The following is a 12,002-nucleotide window of genomic DNA, read 5'->3' as shown; positions in this document are numbered from 1 at the left end:
GAGTTTGTATGTATTAAGACTGCTAAGATTTAAATTGTGTAGCTAAGCTAAATTAGCTCTATGTGTTAAGACTGTTTCGTGTTTAGATCAGATCGTATCTTTATAATATTAATGCAGATGGTTTTGCTGTATTTTCAGTTTCACAAGATTCTCAGTAAACTTCATGGAATCAATCACATGCATCCTGGATATTATTGAGAAGTGTTTAAGCTGATTGGGAACGTAGCCCATGACAATGTCCAAACACTCTTTCACAAGCAAGCTCTATCTACACTGTTGTGTAACCTTATTGCAAATGTAAGAAAACATTAAATTACAGTACAGTCCACAGATACTAAAGCTTTTTTTTTTGTTTCATTTGACAGGTGACAGGGGATTAAAAGTGGAGCGGAACGCCACCACCTTGCAGTCAGTCCAAAGGTTCTCACACTGATCACCAAAATTGCAGACTACGAGTGGAGGGAATAAGAAGTGCTCACAAGTTATGGATACTTTGTCCAAGTTACAGACTGTTATGGATTAATATCCAGTGAGGTTTCATGTAAGCTATTTGTTATGTAGCTTTGTTATCAATGTTGTGGATGTATGGTTACTTGACCAACTTATGAATGCCTTGGATAGAGTATGGATTCATTTCCAGTGAAGTTTAAAATAATTCTGGTGTTATTAGGTGAGTATAGTTTTTTAAGTTGAAAGTCCCTCCTGAGACCCCGCATACTCATATGAGGACATTACATTTTTGCTGTTCTGCACCATGATACTTAATTTGTAAGAATTTTGACCAATTGTCCTCATCTGGGGGCCCTGCCTGCACCACCTAGTGGTCTCATAATGAAATTACACTCATTTGGAAAAAAACGGGATGGCGGGGATGACAGCGAAAGTCTTCTACGGCAGCTCCCGACAGAAACATGGACAAGGTAAAAATCCTAATCGAATTTTATGATTGAAACTAGTTTATTTATGCACAATAATGTCTGTAGCTTCACATGGCATGCTTATTTGATATATTTGAGTAATATTAGCAAGCTACAACGTCTGTAAACATGACATACTTCTTTGAGGACATCAGGTCTAGCTTCAGTGCAAAAACGTAAAATTTTTCCAAGAACATTTGTGTTTATTTCTAGTCAAAATGTCTAATTTCTAGTCAAAATAAGTCTTATTACACTTAAAATAAGACTCATCCTCCAAAAAGTAACTTGTTTTTAGACAATCACCACTTGTTTCAAGCGAACTTTCACTAAAAATAAGTAGAATAATTTGCCAGTGGAGCAAGTTTTTATTTCCTATTACAAGGAAATAGATTGTGCATTTTTATCATTACAGGGGGAATGTCCTTTTCGAGAGCTGAACGATTGCTGAATGCAATCGCAAATGACTCTGAGATTGAAGATTTGTCAGATGGTGAAGAGGATGATCCAGCTGTGGGTGAAATCGCTCCATGTGAAGCAACTGTGGAGCAACCTGATGATTCTGATTCAGATTATCAACCTGATGCTGCTGACATAAGTGAAGATACTGACAGCGATGCGAGTGAGCCACAACATAAACAACAGCATCTTGAGAATGATGGTGAGACATAACCTAATTCCCATGTTTTTGCTCTGTAGCACTTTATTTCGTTCAAAATGTTGAGTATATTGCATATAAAATGTATTGTATTTTTATTATCAGAACCTGACCAGGATGTGCAAGGACGCAGGGCAGGACCAAGAAATGGAAATAGAGACTACTGGAAGTCTGCTCCATTCAACCCTGTCTTAGTCCCATTTCAAGGAGCTGATGAACAACAAGACGAGAGAGCAGATATGTCGCCGGTGCAGTACATGGAACAGTACGTTGACATAGAACTGATGAAAGTCCTTGCCGACTGTACAAATTCTATGTCATTAGCTAAAAGTGGGAGATCTCTCAACACATCGGTTGAAGAGATGTACCACTTTTTTGGAGCATCCATCTTGATGTCCTGCATCCCTTACCCACAAATCCGCATGTTCTGGTCCACTAACCTGAGAATCCCTGCCATTAGTGACACAATGAGACGCGACCGATTCTTCAAGCTGAGGAGCCATCTGAAGGTGGTAATTGATGACGACATTCCTGAAGACAGGAAAACAGACAAATTCTGGAAGGTGAGGCCTTTCATGAATCGCATACTCAAAGGCTGCCATGCTCAGGCCCGACCAGAATCCGTCTCAATAGATGAACAGATGATACCATTCACTGGAGCCTGTCCGTTAATCCAGTTGGCATGAAGAATTTTGTCCTGGCAACAGCAGATGGCGTCGTTCTCGACTTTGAAGTTTACCAAGGTTCAAAGGCACTGGCTGCACAGGTGCCGGATGCAGAAGGATTGGGTTTGGGAGCCCTGGTCCTCAAACGCCTGACAAAAACAGTACATCCTGGTACAAAGGTGTACTGCGATAGGTTCTTCACCACCACATCAGCTGCGGAATCCATGCTGGAGAAGCAGGTATATATTTTATATAGTTTCCCAAGTACTGTTCAGTTTGTTGTTATTATTTTTTGCTTTTTCGGTTTCACAGCAGCAAATAATAACATTCATCAATCTGTGTCCATCTGTTGGTCAATTGTTGTGTCAGTCTGGCTCAGGGTGCAGGTTTACCCTGTTTTCTGTCAAGATGGCTGCCATAAAAAATTGTCCTTGCTACATCACTTTGAGATTATCTAATTGGTTTTGTTTTTAGGTGTACCTAACTGGTACAGTCATGAAGAACAAATATTGTACAGGAGTACAATGAAAAGATGGGTGGGGTAGACTTATTAGACAGAATGATGAGCTACTACAGGATGAGCGTGCGAACAAAGAAGTGGACGATTCGCATGCTTATGCACTTCATGGATCTTGCTCTGGCCAACAGCTGGCTGCTGTATCGCAGAGATCATCAAGAACATGGTACCCCAAGAAAGGCTATCATGATGTTCCTCGCGTTCCGCATGGACGTGGCTCAGGTGTTCCTCAACAAGTGTGATGTCACACATGCAGAGGAAGAGAGTGCATGCTGTCCACAACCTGGCCAAAGATCCCTGGTCACTCCAATCCCCCACATCTCAGCGCGCACAACCTCTGCTGCTCATCTGCCGGAAGTTGCCGATCTAAAGAACCCGATGCGTTGCAGACAACAAGGCTGCCCTGGGAAATCCCGTGTACGCTGTCTGACATGCAATGTGTTCCTTTGCCTGCAAAGTCGGCGCAACTGCTATGAAGCCTTTCACGGAGGCCAGTAGGACTACTTGAATACTTGAATGTTTGTTTGAGTTTGCTATGACACGTTCATAATGATGTTCATAAACTTTGCACTTTTCCATGCAAAGCCTTTCACAGAGGCCAGTAGGAGTACTTGAATGTTTGTTAGAGTTTGCTATGACACGTTCATAATGATGCTCATAAACATTGCACTTTTCCATGCAAAGCCTTTCACAGAGGCCAGCAGGAATACTTGAATTAATGACTGAGTTCGCTATGACATGTTCATAATGACGTTCATAAACTTTGCACTTTTCCATGCAAAAGCTGCACACTTTTATCTGCACTTTTGTGTTTGTTGACAGTATAAAATAAACTTTTGTACTTTGTTAACCAATGGTGTCTTCATTGTGAAAGTCTGGACAGAAAGCAGCTTAAATGTACATACTGTGAAACACAGATGTAAATAATAACATTGATTGAATGGTCTTATCGTCACACAGATAGACCCAATGCCCTCATATGAGGACATTGGTTTTTGAGAAAACCACTTATTGTAGAAAGCTAAAATTTCATTTTTAGGCTAATTGGGTCCTTCTGATCCCAAATAGCAAGGAAAAAATGTATATGCAAAAACAGACCCATTGTCCTCATATGAGGGCATTGGTTTTGACATAGTTCAAGAGCACATAGAAAGCTAAAATTTAATTTCAACTAAAATTAGGTCCTACTAATCCCAAATAGTAAGGAGACATAAAAAATGCACATCAAACAAAAGCCCGGGTCTCAGGAGGTTAAATATTCAGGAAATCAATGTAAAAGAAATTTACAATAAACAGTAAATTGTTGCAATTGTACACCAAATATGTAGTTACTTTTCTTTGACATGTTTTTAAAGATTAATCAAATTATGTTGTATACTGTTATATTACATCTAATATAAAATAATATACTGCCTTTTTACATAAAATAATGCCATTAAAACCAACTAATAACAGCACATTTCTGTAAATTTAAGCATTATTATTCATATGTTAATTTACCAATTTACCATCTTCATGGGTAATTTCATTGTTTTAAAACATTAAATGTTTGTAATTAAATGTTAAAAACAATGTAAAATAATTAAATATACATTTGTTTATCTAAAATTATCAGTAAATTCTTGCAATTGTAAACCAAATATCTAGTTTTTCAACCGTTTTTTGAAAGATGAATGACATTACTGTATTATTACAATACTGTTATAGTACATCAAATATAAATTATTATACAACTTCTTTCCATAAAATAATGTCATTATAACCAACTAATAACAGCACATTTCTGTAAATTTAAGCATTATTATTCATAATACATCGTTTATTTACCATTTTTCCTCGCTAATTTAATTGTTTTAAAATGTGAAAATGTTTCTAATTAAATGTTAAAAACAACCTGAAAATAAGGCAAAATCTTGTTAAAATTACAACTACAAACTGTATTTTAATTATGGAAAATAACCGTATTTTTATGAGAAAGTAATTTTTTGGCGCCCCAGCTGCGGGAAAATTACCGTCTTTTTTAGGATTTTTTTTTTTTTTTTACAGTGTAGATATGGAAAGATGAGGGCTGATAAGAGGCCAACGAAGAAGCTCGGTTAGTCAGAGTTGAGGCAGATGGGCAAACAATTAGGGACAGGGATATGAACGGAGGGAGGGAGAAGAAAAGTAGTGCGTGGTAAGCAAGGCAAAGTTACAAACTCAGTGAGAAACCTGTTTGTGTATCCTAAAACGGAAACCAAATCCAGCCTTATCCCATTCCTGTGTTAATCTGCCAGCAAAGCAAAGATGCTGGAGAATAATGGGATTAGGAAACAGAAAGCAGGGTGAGCAATGGGACACACACCTAGAAAGACAAACACAGTACACCCTGTTTTCTCAGCTGGTGGCCAAAAATACACTGGCGTTAAGGCAGTTCATTGCCATGCTGCGCTATTATGAACCCAGTAAGATGCTATATAAAAAAAACCTTAAGAAGAAAATGCTAATGTTGTGCATTCTCTGCATTTTAAAGTACTTTATTGAATTTAAAAATGCTTTGGGATTTTAGCTCAGAAGCTTATAAGTAAAACCTTTGCCATGTCTTACAGTGTTGTCCCATTCTTCCTTTTAACCTTTTGCCGCATGTGAACAATCTGTTGATCTCTGCAGTCACTCGTGCAACACTGCAGAGATCCACACTTGGGAGCACACAAGACAATACAGTTACAAATGATGGTGACCTGAGAAACTGCCCTTTAGCTGCAGGAGCCATGTTCACCACTGTATGACAGTAACCATCCATCCTCTTTAAGTGTCCTTCCGTAAAGTACTGAATTCACTCCATGTGAGCTCCTTCAGTATTGATTGAACATATCACATTATAGAGAGAAACAACAGTGCAACACAGTCAGAATTTTCTTTCCTATATTGACCGTCAACATGTGTCATGAGCATGTGAATGCTGTCAATATGTGTGCCCATGTATCAAATGTGTTTTTTGAGTGTTTAATGACATGACTTTTGAGCAGGGGCTCAGCAGGAGCAGAGGAAAAGAGGCTTCGGAGAGACATTGAAAGAGAGCGTTTCTTGTTCTTGTTAAACATAAGAGAGGAGGCCAACAGAAAAGAGATTAAAGACAAAGTAAAGAGTAAAGCTGGAAGTGGAATGGAGAGATGGCGAACAAGAGGTTGGATCACAAAGAAGAGAAAAACCAAAGACAGGCAGTCATCAGAGTTGATAAAAGAAAAGCTAATTGAAAAGTAGATAAAGAAAGGATTTGGTGCAGGGGCAGAGAAGGCAAGGAGACAGCAGCATCCAAAATACAGGTTTGATGCTGTGCATGGCACCGAAAGCTTTTTATTTTCAAATGTATGCAAAGAACATAATACAAGGAAAATCGCCCATCAGAAAATGAATAAAACCCACCCGTTTTCCATACCTGTTTCATACTGCTCAGGGTCACAAGTACATCCTAGACAGGTCACCTATCATTACAGGGCTAAGACCAAACAAAACATGCATGCCCACATCCACATTTAGAATTTAGAACCCCCAATTCATCTAGAAAGCATGTTTTTGCACTGCAGGAGGTCCCTTGAGTACTTGAAGAAAAGACTGCAGGAGCATAATGAACATGCAAAGTCCACACAAAAAGGTCCCAGCGAGGACTCATACTGGAAACCCTCTTGCTGTGAGGTAATTCACTAACAAAGACCATGCCACAACATTGGGAATTTACTGGTTTAATTAGGAGTAGATATAGGGGAGTAGATGGACTTGAGGTTTTCTGATAGGGTTATCTCTGGTGTCTTGAATGAGGTCTGGGGAGAAGGAGACTCAGGCTCGTGTCTTAGGAAGTGAATCACCCAAGCTGACTTAGGACCCCCCCAGATAAAAAAGAAAGAGAGGAGCAGGGACGAACAGATGAGAAGATATGGAAAGAGGGCGGGTGGGGTTTAAAATAAGGAGACTGCCTAAATCCACAGGGAAGATGTGCTGCTGAATAGAATAAAACACGGATATAACAGACATGTCAGAATATTGTGGTCATATAACTAATAAAGGACACATGAAGCTGTTAACAGTTAATGTATAGAGATGTCCAGCCAGGATATTATATGAAGCTTTGCTTATAATAAACTATGGTTGAATTATTTCACTCTTTACCAAGCAAAATAAATGAATGGCAAAAAATTTAAAAAATGACAGAAATACCTCACAGACTGAACCTGAATCCAGCTGAGCCATGTGCTGGGTACTCGGTCTGCTGCAGCACACACTGATCCGTTTTATCCACACATGACCGATACAATGTACAGTACAGTCGGCTGTAACTAAATGAAAGCGACTTGGTGAGCTGCTGAAGACCAGGTCTCTCCATCTCAAACCACATAAACCCATTTTTGCATTTCGATCACCCTAAACTAGGTCCTGTCTGGAAACAACAATTGTTACACTGCTCAAATCTAGATAGAATTATTCTAAAGAGGCTATAGATTAATTAAAACCTTGTTTGGGATTTGTGAAACCTTTTTCTGATTTGTGAAAATGCAGAACAGGGCCATTTTACTGCATTTTTTTTGCATTTTGATCACCCTGAACTAGATCCTGTATGGAAACTACAATAGTTACACTGCTCAAATCTGGATAGAATTATTCTAAAGTGGGTACAGAGTCTTTAAAACACATTTTATGATTTGTTTAAAACTTTATTTGGTCATTGAAAATTCAAAAAGGCGTCATCATCTTGCTGTAAAAGTGGGGGTGTTTCATGGGCATCCCCCACAGGTGCGATGCCCATGAGTTTACCCCATTATAGAATCTAAACCTCTCAAAAACCAAGTAACCAGCCTGGCATAAGTCTAACCAGCTGGTCAACCAGCCTGACCAGCTTTAGGCTACTAGTTTAAATAGTTTTGTTGTTGTTTTTTTAGATGACAGCGCGACATCCCTTTGATGTATTTGCACTTTTCAAACGAGTGCACAACAGAATAATACGCGTTGACCCCAGCCATGACGGCATACAGTGCCAAAAGCGAGTCATGATTCTCTTCACATTGACATATACATATACACTGACATTCACAAAGCGCATCCAGTCAGCCTCGTCGTCAAAACCCATTAGAAATGCATTTATTGGAATGCCTTTTGAAATGTGCGGCTGAAAAGAACAAAGCCTGTTCTTTTCTCAGTGAGTCACACATCACAACTTGGAGACCCAGCTCTGCGAGCTCGGAGAAGTTTATTGTCTCAGCGACCCAAAGCACTTATGGCATCCATAATGTATATATAAGAGATGGGCATGGCGTTTATCTGTTACATGGTATGGTAAAGTACAGTTCATGTTGACGCAGCTCTTCCCTCCTTTGTTTTCCATTACATGCGCTATCCCCTCACTGAGGCTGTCTATCATTGCAGCATTTGTGAAGCTGATGCATACAACTTTGCTGTTTATGGGTTTATTACATTACACTGATGTAGCAAACACTTCTATCCAAAGATGCTTACAAGTGAGGGGTGGAGAGGAATATAAAGTAGTTGTTGCACTGAAAAGCAATAGGCTTTTAGCATGGAAGGGTTTGAATATATATTTTGAACTCACCACTAAGCGTCACAGGGCTCAACTCTAGTCAGTGACAAAACAAAGGTGGACCTGTTAATCCGTACATGTGGTTCATAAATATGTTCATGTATCCATTAATAATGACACAATGTGTGATCCATGAGCACAAGTGAGATATCCCTGACTGATGATGAATATTGTCTGCTAAACTCTTAAACAGCTTCATTTGAACAATAAAGTGTATCAGTGTCTGCACTGCTGTAGAGACGCAGACAGGTGATGGTCATCTCTGACCAATCAGCACTCTGCAGTGTTTCCGTGTCCCTGAACAGCATCAACTCGGCCGAGGTAGTACTGGAAACAGTGAAATTAGTTTCACGGTACTACCTCTAATAGAAAAAAAGAAAGTCAAGCCCCATCGTACCTTGTGGTACCAGGTAATACGAAATGGTCACTGATATCAAAAGTGAAGCCAATTATTCAGTGCCTTAAAGTTAAACTTGGAGGTTGTGATATTCAGAATGTGTCCAAATCATTCCAATGTATTTTATGAGAAACCTTTGCAGAAATTCAAAGAGAGAATTATTCCTTCGAACATAACATTTGCGGTGGCTCTGCTCCTACTCTGTTATAACACAGTGTGAGGTTTGCAATCGTGACAAAAAAACGTTGTTCTTGGTATTTTCTTGATCTTGATTGCATAAAACAAGTCCACAGTTTTTCTGACATAAATTACGCTTCCTTTTAAGAAAATGTCAAAATGTTTGCAAGCTTCAAACTTCTGTGGGGTTTGTCGAATGCAAATTTATCAAGGCCCTACTGTTACAACCTGGTTGGTTTGGCCACAATGTGAAATTGAGACTGAACCCTGTGGGTTAAGAAAGTGCTTTGTTCATTACCAGCAATACACTAAAAGCGGGAAGAGTGGTGACCTCTCTTCCAGCCACATCAGGCATGCTTTATGAAAACCTTCACAGGTGCAGCCAATGAGGACAATCTGAACACTCACCCAAAGACTCTTGCTCTGGTACTGCAAGGCCAGTGAGGATGGAGACATAAATGATACTACACTTTGAAATCAGCATAAATGTATTTTTCACTTATTTTGAAGAAGTGCTCTATGGATTTTTTTTTTTGACCTGTGCACCCATGGCAAACCTGAAACCACAAGTCCAATTTAACCCCTGTACACATATTTGTTTTGCAACGTGCCACCGCAGATTTTCTGTGCCAACGAAACTCGCGCACACATGCACACACAGACTGAGCTGAGGTTATTAAATGCCTTCATATCACAGCCACACAGCTCTCACACTTCAAAGAGGAGCAGTGACCTGAGGCACACAATGCAATGTAAAATTCACTATCTCAGCTTTAGCACACGCAGGCAGGCGCGCACACATTTGTAAATTCAAATTTCATTTACCATAAACTTGCCCTATGACCAATACATACCAAACACACTCAACATAATTATGACATCTGACTCAATGTTATACATTTGAGTGTTCGTCTACGGGCAGCGTAATCTAACCCAAATATAAATGAAAACAGAATGCAATCAATTGCAAGACATTTTAATCTTTTAAAGCATATTGAGCACAGTGCTAGTCCAGCCTCTAAAATGATGAAATTGAGAATTTAAAAAAATAGAAAATACAGCGACCTGGAAAATTAGCAATAGATTTGAAAGAATGGAACAGAAGCATGTTTACCGCTGTTTTACACTTCCTCCTTTTTCATAATCATGCTTTTTGGAAACCGAGAAGATCAGTTGCTTTTTTTGAGGACCAATTATTTTGGAGAGCAGACATATCACACTTATGTCCACCCCTTAATGATAGCAGCTCTCAGGTGTGCAGAAAATTAATCTTCACTCAAAGCTCGGGTCTTCCTTGGTAATCTTCCAAATAGCGGACATTTTTTAAACGGAGGCTTGATAAAACCATGCTCTGCACTCTTTGTAAAATGGAAGTGGTCCACCACTGCATCACAAGAGCAATGTGCAAAAACGTAAATATAAAAACATCTCCCGGCTCTCAGAACAAGACATCTGCCAAAGCATTCATTAGAGTGAGTTGTGACCAAATGTTGGTTGGCATCAACGCCCAAGGGTAATATTTTCTTTTGAATGTCTCGTGTTTAAAACAAATTCAGTGTTAATGCAAATGGATAATATGGCAACGCTAGCAAGTCTGATTATTAGGACTCAGCGCTTGATTGAACTCTCAATTTGTTTACAGTTCTGGCCTTGAAAATGAAATGAGATAATCTGCACAAAACGATTATTGTACTGCATTTCATCTTGCAACATTGCTCCTGTTCTGTCTTCTGTCATAAATCCAGGACACCCATTTCACAGGGGCACACTTATACCACTGAAATGCAAACCCCCTCTTTAGCCTGGGTGCATGTGTAGTTCAACTCGATGAACAGAGAGTATTTATTATTGAGCTTTTTAAGGGAAATAAAAAGGTGAAACAAGTTATGAAAATGCACATACTGTGAGTGAGCCTGTGGTACTCGGATGGCGGACCACAAATTCCTAAAATACATTTTTGTTCTTTTTACATTGAACTGAGTGTGTGTTGGACTTAAAAGTGGATGATTCTAAATCATATCCCTGAGGTCCCTTTGACCATTTGTCACACTTTTATTCATTTATTGTCGGGCTTTCAAATTTCAAATTTTTGCTTGAGTAGAGGTTGAAAGATTAAGGGACAATGTGGTTGCTATTTTTATTTATTGATGGATTCAAAGTTTAAAAATATAAAACTGTAAAAATGATTCGATAAATTTAAAATATATATATATAATATATATAATATATAGTTGAATAAGCTTTGAGCTGCTCAACTTTCAGCGGGCTTCCTTTGTTGTATTTTTTTCATGGGAAAACGTATTTGTTTTTACCCTACATTGGACCAATTATATTTCTATCATGTTTGTGTGGCGATATAAAAGTTTTTTTGCAAAAGAGTGGTACCATTTTTCTGATCGGACTGCCTGGCAGAGAGAGGTCCACGGCGCTGTGTAACTTGAACCTTGAACCATTTAAGAAATTCGGAGCTAGACTCGGAGTTTGTGATTTCCTCTCTCAGACAAACGAACACGACGCTTCCTTGAAAAACATAGTTTGGGGGACGGTTGTGTCGGTTTGGTTCTGCTGCAGGGCAGTGGAGCTGGATCAGAGGGGCTCAGGGAGCAGAGCCAGGTGAGACTGATTAGTGCAGCTGCAGGGAATTTCTTATTGGTCTCTCTCTGTAAATTCAACCGTGTGCTGCAGCCTCAGTGATAGCCACAGCCCTACATCATCACTTGCCAGCGAGCACGTCTTCCATGGATTGTTCACATTTTCAGTGCATGTTAAATATAGAACGCATGCCTCCTGTACCTGAGTGAGAAATATGGGTCAATAAGTGCATGTTGGGTTATGGCAGCAGCACCCTGTGCAACGTTAGCTATCTTTTAAGTTCACTGCAAGCGATAAGCATTTGGTGATCTTGACAAACGCATCACCTTCGATGATGATGATGTCTGCTGAATCTTGCTACAAGTAGGTTACGACAGTAAAGGGCAACACAGATTCCAAGTGTCATAGTGACATAAAGTTTTATGACCCGAAGGACTGAAAAATGGATGTCCTTTTTACCACCGTACATTTATATGCTCACTGGTTTGCTACTAATTTAGAAGTTGTATTCCT

Source organism: Odontesthes bonariensis, chromosome 9 (genome assembly GCF_027942865.1).
Source record: "Odontesthes bonariensis isolate fOdoBon6 chromosome 9, fOdoBon6.hap1, whole genome shotgun sequence".
In the NCBI taxonomy this organism is placed as follows: Eukaryota; Metazoa; Chordata; class Actinopteri; order Atheriniformes; family Atherinopsidae; genus Odontesthes; species Odontesthes bonariensis.
Note: the sequence above shows the minus strand (reverse complement) of the source record.